This window comes from Ranitomeya variabilis, chromosome 2 (assembly GCF_051348905.1).
Source record: "Ranitomeya variabilis isolate aRanVar5 chromosome 2, aRanVar5.hap1, whole genome shotgun sequence".
Lineage (NCBI taxonomy): Eukaryota > Metazoa > Chordata > Amphibia > Anura > Dendrobatidae > Ranitomeya > Ranitomeya variabilis.
In genome coordinates, this window is record NC_135233.1 from 781,054,393 (window position 1) to 781,062,608 (window position 8,216).

The 8,216-nt window shown below is 45.2% G+C and overlaps 1 protein-coding gene across 1 annotated transcript in view; it reads right to left on the minus strand.

The window, feature by feature from the left end:
- Window positions 1-4,134, minus strand: part of MRAP2 (melanocortin 2 receptor accessory protein 2) — a 185,802-nt gene extending 181,668 nt beyond the window's left edge. Inside the window, exon 1 of the mRNA XM_077289800.1 lies at window positions 4,053-4,134. The gene's annotated coding sequence lies outside the window, so the exon portion shown is untranslated. The remainder of the gene's footprint in view (window positions 1-4,052) is intronic.
- Window positions 4,135-8,216: the final 4,082 nt, after the last annotated feature.

Genomic DNA, 8,216 nt, shown 5'->3' on the forward strand with positions numbered 1-8,216 from the left:
GGGCCATACTGAACGGTGCAGAGCATTATATATGGCACAGCTTTATAAGGAGCATCTATGGGGCCAAGCTGAACGGTGCAGAGCATATATGGCACAGCTTTATATGGAGCATCTATAGGGCCATAATGAACGGTGCAGAGCATTGTATATGGGGCACAGCTTTATATGGAGCATCTATGGGGCCATAATGAACGGTGCAGAGCATTCTATATGGCACAGCTATATATGGATAATATATGGGGCAATAATCAATGGTATGGAGCATTATATATGGCACAGCTTTATATGGAGCATCTATGGGGCAATAATGAATGGTATGGAGCATCTATTTTTATTTTTGAAATTCACCGGTAGCTGCTGCATTTTCCACCCTAGGCTTATACTCGAGTCAATAAGTTTTCCCAGTTTTTTGTGGCAAAATTAGGTGGGTCGGCTTATACTTATACGGTACTTGCACTGAGTTCAGGCCACTAAACGAGTGTGATCAACAATATTGAAGTCGTTCGACACTTGTTTCCTGGAACAATCACTATTAGATCAATCTGTCCCCATACAGTATCATGTTATCAGCAGCACATCTACAGTTTACACCTGCGATGTGCTGCTGAGAACAATGATTTCTGTTCCAGCATAAACAATCCAATCACTCAATGAGTATGCAGGATTTTGCTTGTTTAGAATAATGCACCCCATAATCCTCCATATAGTATATTGTGCACCACAGTCCTCCGTATTGTAGAATGTACACCCCATAGTCCTCCATATAATGTAATGTGCCCCATAGTCCCCCACACCAAAAAGTCTTACATAGCAAATAGATAATGGCTGCACTCAAGTTTATTGTGCTAAAGCAAGGAAATGTGCAATACATGAAATGTGGCTTGTGAAATTTCACAAGCCATTATGCTGTTCACATTTCATGTATTGCACATTTCCTTGCTTTAGCACAATAAACTTGAGTGCAGCCATTATCTATTTGCTATGTAAGACTTTTTGGTTATGCACCAGTTCAGACTAGATGGCTGTTCAGTCAGTTTTTCTATATTTACTATGTATTGCTTTTTCTGACTTGAACGCCCCGCCCTTCACCATGCTGTGATTTTAATTACATCCAAACACAGTTGGATCTAACTTCCTCTATAAATGCAGGCTTTACCATTTTATTAGCCATAGGTAAGTGTTCACACTAGGCAGACAGGTTAGTTACCCATTCGATCTGAGATTACCTTGACGTTTGGTGAATGGGCTCACAACTTTTGGCCAAAATTTGTGCTAAAAATCTCATGTGTTTTTTCATAAATTTCACAAGCCATTATGCTGTTCACATTTCATGTATTGCACATTTCCTTGCTTTAGCACAATAAACTTGAGTGCAGCCATTATCTATTTGCTATGTAAGACTTTTTGGTTATGCACCAGTTCAGACTAGATGGCTGTTCAGTCAGTTTTTCTATATTTACCCCACAGAATATAATGCAGCCACCCCACAGAATATAATGTAGCCCCCTCAAGAGTATAATGCAGCCCCACCATACAATATAATGTAACCCCTCCATAGAATATAATGCAGCCCCCCTCATATAGTATAATGCAGCCCCTCCATATAATATATGGTAACCCCTCATAGAGTATAATGCAGCCCCCCACAGAATATAATGCAGCCCCTCCATAGAATATAATGAAGCCCCCATATATTATAATTAGCCCCTCCATAGAACACAATGTAGCCCTCCTCATATAGTTTAATGCAACCCCCCATAATATAATGTAGCCCCCATAGAGTATAATGTAGCCCCCTCATAGAGTATAATGTAGCCCCCCATAGAATATAAAACAACCCACCTCCCCATAGAATATAATGTAGCCCCATCAAAGAGTATGACGCAATCCCCCTCATAGAATATAATACAGCCCCCCCATAGAATATAAAAAATAAAAATCCTCACCTCTCCTCATTCCCCACGCTGCTCCAGGCTTAGTTCCGGTCTCAGCGGCGACACACAGTGGGTGCGCAATGAAGTGACATCAGCTGCCTGGTCTGCCTGCTACTAATGCCAGCCCTGTATCCAACCCACAATATGTTGAACCCGAGCACACAGCAGACAACACACTGTTCGTGCATTCATGGTCTCGGCGGCAGATGACCCTATCTGTCTGCTTAATTATAGAGTCCCCTACCACCAACATCTCTCTGGCCTTTGCTGCACTCCTATTTCCCTCCTTCCTACAGCAGTCATTTTCCTGGTTTGTCTCTGTTCTATTTGTGTATCTATGTGTGTTGTTTTAGATACTTTGTAATACCATGCCTGATGAAGAGCCCTAAGGCTACATGCCCACGATCAGGAAAAGCATAGTTTTGGATGCAGCCTATTTTCACTGCGTTCTAACTTATCACACTTGTGTTTAGGTACATGTTATGACATTCTATTGCTTAAAATACGCAGCGGAGTCTCCTCTCCAGGAATTAACAAGCTGCGGCTCAGAAACCCGCACCGCGGGTGAGTTTACGTAGCGTTAAATCGCATAGTGGGCATGGGATTTCTTTAAGAGTATGTGCACACGTTGCGGAATCTTGTACGGATTTTATGCGGATTTACAGCAGTTTTTGCGTAGTTTTTGTGCGGATTTCACCTGCGGATTCCTATTATGGAGCAGGTGTAAACCGCTGCGGAATCCGCACAAAGAATTGACATGCTGCGGAATATACAAGGCGTTCCCGCGCATTTTTTTTCCACATCATGTGCACTGCGGATTTTGTTTTCCATAGGTTTACATGGTACTGTAAACTCATAGAAAACTGCTGCGAATCCGCAGCAAAATCTGCAACGTGTGCATATACCCTAAATCCCATCCACGTGCTTGGAATGTAGAACGCAGCATTTTGGACACAAAAATACACTACATCCCAAACGCTACTGTTCCCGATCATGGGCATGTAGCCTAAGTAGTCTTGAAAGCTTGCTTTGTAACTTAACTTATTTTATTTTTGTTAGCCATTTAAAGTTATCATAACCATATAGTACATTAACACTGCAGATATGGGGAAGAGGTGCACAAGAAAAATCAATATCATTAACTTTTTTTATTACATGCTCTTAGTGTAGGTTCCCACGACTGATTTCTCCACATCTGAGAACAATAGACTGATTATTCCGATTAGACTCTGATCAGACTGGTATCAGTTTTTTTTTAGTACATGGATAGAAAAAAAAACATTCCTCCACCTTCTCCTTTTTGTCAGCCTATGAATTTTTTTTTCACAGACCAACAGACTTGCATTGCTGATTTTGATCCAATCCCTTGGATTAAAATAAGACATGTCTGGGATTTTTTCCATGGACCACTGGGCCTCATAGACTATCATAGGGATGAGTGCTATCTGTGAAAACTATGGATTAGAATTCGTCCGCGAAAAATTGATCTTGTGCACAAACCCTTAGTGGCTTGTCTCTGCCCTGTTGTCTCCTTGTCCTTTTCTGTGTTTAGAGCTTTCTGAATGTAAAGCAATGTAGAATATGATGCCTTTATACAAACTTATTAACACATATTCTAGTCTTTCACCCACTTACAAAAAAAGGGGAAAAACAACCAAACATATCATGTCCAGAGCCTAAGATGTTAGTAATCACGAATAAACCGCATTGTCTAAGCATTCATGTATGCTCCCACTTACAATAGTATCCATAGACACCACTGCAGAGTGGTCCATGTCATGTACTCTTGGCACTAGGTGTCCATACAGTTTACCAGAGAAAGTGTCAATGATAATAATAATAATAATAATAATAATAATAATACATAATAAAATAAATAATATAATAATAATACAGTTCAAAGCTTTATAAATTAAAGTATTAATGTGGAACTAACTGAAGACAATTCCATACTTTTGGCAATAAATCTTGGGGAATCAGCTTCATTCCAAGCTCTTATACATTTAATGTAACAATTAGACAGAACACATTCATTAAGTGCTACCTGAGTATAAGAAGAGTCGGGCACAAAGCAGCTTTCAGTCAGGGAAGGACAGCACAAGACTGTACAGTACTCACCGTCCGGTGCAGCCACAGCACGAGAATTTCTCCTCACACTTCTGCGGCTCCTGCTACCACGCTGTGCTAAAATGAAGACGCGTGCGCAGTGTGTATCTTGCGAATTCATAGGCTGTAGTTAGAAACTCAGAGCAGCAGGTGGCGCTGTTTGCACATAAGTGCTGAGCTGAGTGATGGATTCAATGCTATTTTCTCTTAGCGCAATGTAGCAGAGCGGACACAGAAATATCTTGATGGATGTATGCAAATTGCCTCTTAAAAGAAGAGGAACTTCAACTCTAGTGCTTGGAATCGGTAGAAGCAAAGGAGTTGCCTGTTCCTTTGAAGAAAGTGTGCAGTCACTTTATGTGAGGGGCAGACACAGAAAGCAAACGACCCCTGTGAAAAAGTTGTGCATGCCCCCTCACTCCTCCTTTCCCCCCTTAAAGAGATTTTCCATTTTCCTTTTTTGTTCTTTTCGACTTGCGGTCGGGAAAAATAATACAATTGGAATTACTCATCTTCACCTGGTCCAGTGATGTCTCTCTGTTACTGCTCCGTCTATGTTCACAGGCTGCAGCGGTAATGTCACGCTTGGCCATACCTCCCAACTTTTGAAGAACAGAAAGAGGGACAAATTAGTGCACCGCAGAAGATTTTGGCCACGCTCCTGGCTACTCCCCAATCCACACTCATCTACCATTTCTTTCTGCCCTGTCAGAAGTTGTCAGAGGAGCAGAGGTAGTGAGTAGTGATGAGCGAGTGTACTCGTTGCTCGTGATCTCCGAGTGTTTGTTAGTGTTCGGAGATTACGTTTTCATCACCACAGCTGAATGATTTACGGCTACTAGCCAGGCTGAGTACATGTGGGGGTTGCCTGGTTGCTAGGGAATCCTCACGTGTACTCAAGCTGTCTAATAGCTGTAAATCATTCAGCTGCGGCAATGAAAACTAAATCTCCGAACACTAACAAATACTTGTAGGACCCCCGAGCGTGCTCAGGAAAAGCGGAGCAACAAGTATACTCGCTCATCACTAAACTAGTGAGGGAAATTCAGCAGACGCATGAGACTGCAGGGCATGGACCCAAATGTGGGACTGTCCACTGTATCCAGGACAGATGGGACTAGAGATGAGTGGCTCGATTCAAAGGTCTCTGGTCCAGCATGCAGGAGAGTGCAACATGGCAGCTTGATTGGAGGCCGTGAATCTCTTACCTTCCGGCATTCCCGGCGCGGCTTTTGATCACCCAGGACTAGTGCGACATCCAGAGGTGTATCTAGCCTTTCCTGCACCCGGGGCAAAAGATCAGTTTGGCGCCCCCCCCAAAAAAAAAACCTCCCCCATTTGAACCTTAACTCTATTGAAACTGTATGACCAAGCCAAGGTACAAACGTTATGGCCCCATAAGATGCTCCATACAGACACTTGCCCCATCTAGTGCTGCAGAAACGTTATGGCCCCATAAGATGCTCCATACAGACACTTGCCCCATATAGTGCTGCACAAACGTTATGGCCCCATAAGATGCTCTATACAGACACTTGCCCCGTTATAGTGCTGCACAAATGTTATGGCCCCATAAGATGCTCTATATAGACACTTGCCCCCTTATAGTGCTGCAAAAACGTTATGGCCCCATAAGATGCTCCATACAGACACTTGCCCCGTTATAGTGCTGCAGAAACGTTATGGCCCCATAAGATGCTCCATACAGACACTTGACCCATATAGTGCTGCACAAACGTTATGGCCCCATAAGATGCCCCATACAGACACTTGCCCCATTTGCTGTTGCTGCGATAAAAAAAATCACATACCTCTCCGTCGCTCAGGCCCCCGGCAGTTTCAATATTCACCTGCTCCTCGTTCCAGGCGCCGCTCCATCTTCAGCACTGACGTTCAGACAGAGGGCGCGCACTAACTACGTCACCACGTCCTCTGACCTCAGCGTCACTGCTGAAGATGGAGCGGTGCCATAATGAGGAGCAGGTGAATATCGTGCAGTGCAGCGCTCCCCTCCCCGTTATACTCACCTGCTCCTGGTGCGGTGCAGTCCCTGCTTCCCCGGCGCCGGCAGCTTCTTCCTGTACTGAGCGGTCACCGTTACCGCTCATTACAGTAATGAATATGCTGCTCCACCCCTATGGGAGGTGGAGCCGCATATTCATTACTGTAATGAGCGGTAACGGTGACCACCCAGTACAGGTCCAGGACGAGGAGCCTCCTTGGACCGCCGCATCATCAAGCGGCCCCCGCTGGCGCCCCCCTGTCGGTTGCGCCCGGGGCACATGCCCCGGCTGCCCCCCCTGGATACGCCACTAGCGATGTCACCTGTGCATCCTGCTCTTCTTTAGTTGTGACCTGTGGATTATTTTTTGCTCATTTATTCACAGTCAGAGCAGCTAGAACTTTCTCATCTGTATGTAGCTTCACTATATCACTTCTGGCTTTTTGGTGTCTGTAAGGCCATGTTCACATGTTGCAGAAATACTGTGTTTTAGTTTAACAAACAGACAATCCTTTAAGGTGTTGCAGCTGTCGAAAAGCCATGAGACATGCAGCCACGGCAACTTGAAAGTAGTATTAGAACACTGAAGATACTCTATTGGAACTCGAGCATGTACAGATAACACCTTACCAGAGCATGTTCGCTCATCACTAGTCGGCACGTGACCGCATGTATGCAACACACATATTGTCATGTGACTGACCACTCACATCAGCAACACCGGGTAATCCTGTGTGTGCACTGTTAGGATTCAGATGTTTGGAGCCACATAGAATGACTGCAGACTTTAATCAGACCGGACATCCGCTTTTAAAGAGAATCTGACAGCTGATACTTGTTGCCTAATCTGTGGGCATTATAATGTATTAGGCACTGGCTGTATGACCTCATCCAGGTGTGTTTGACTCTGAAAGGCAGCGGTCTTTCAGAAAAAAATAACCACTATAGACCAAGTCGCTGTACACTAGTTGGACAGATGGGTCCCCGCTGGCTTCTCCCTGCCCACTGGCAGTCACTGACAGATCTCTTCCTATACGTGCACTGTAGACAGAGATCTGTCAATCCAGAGCAGTGTGCGGGAAGAAGCCAAAATGGCCCCACCTATCCAACTAATCTCCAGTGTGCTCTTGGTCCCAGGCAGCTGTTAAAGGGAACCTGTCACCCCCAAAATCGATGGTGAGGTAAGCTCACCGGCATCAGGGGCTTATCTACAGCATTCTGTAATGCTGTAGAAAAGCCCCTGATGTTACCTAAAAGAGGAGAAAAAGACGTTAGATTATACTCATCCAGGGGCGGTCACGCTGCGGTCCAGTCAAATGGGTGTCTCAGGTCTACTCTGGCACCTCCTATCTTCATTCCATGATGTCCTCTTCTGGTCTTCACGCCACGGCTCCGGCGCAGGCATACTTTGCCTGCCCTGTTGAGGGCAGAGCAAAGTACTGCAGTGCGCAGGCGCCGGGCCTCTCTGACCTTTCCGGCGCCTGCGCACTGCAGTACTTTGCTCAGCCCTCAACAGGGCAGACAAAGTACGCCTGCGCCGGAGCCGCGGCGTGAAGACCAGAAGAGGACGTCATGGAATGAAGATGGGAGGCGCTGTACCGGACCTGAGACGCCCATCGGTGCGGGACCCCCCCTGGGTGAGTATAATCTAACGTCTTTTTCTCCTCTTTCAGGTAACATTGGCGGCTTATCTGCAGCATTACAGAATGCTGTAGATAAGCCCCTGATGACGGTGAGCTTACCTCACCATCGATTTTGGGGGTGACAGTTTCCCTTTAAGTATGTTTATCTCAGAATTGCCTGAAGCATTTCAATATCAGATATACCTGACAGAGATCTAATAAAGCCAGTGCCTGATACATGCTGGCCAATCCGTGGTCAACATGTATCAACAGATAGGTTACCTTTAAAATGAATATCAACCCTTTAGCCTCGGCATAGGAATGTCTGCGAGTTAGGCCGGTTTCACACGTCCTGATATTTCCAGTACCGGAAAAAACGGTACCGGACATATCCGTATACATGTGTCTGTGTGTACTACGCGCGGCACATGTGTGGCAACCGTGTGCCATATCAGTACCACATGTACAGCCGCCGGGGAAGAAAAGCTACAGTAAGCACTGTTCCCCGGTGGCAAGTGCTGAAGCCAGCTCTCATCATTCTCCCCTGCTCTG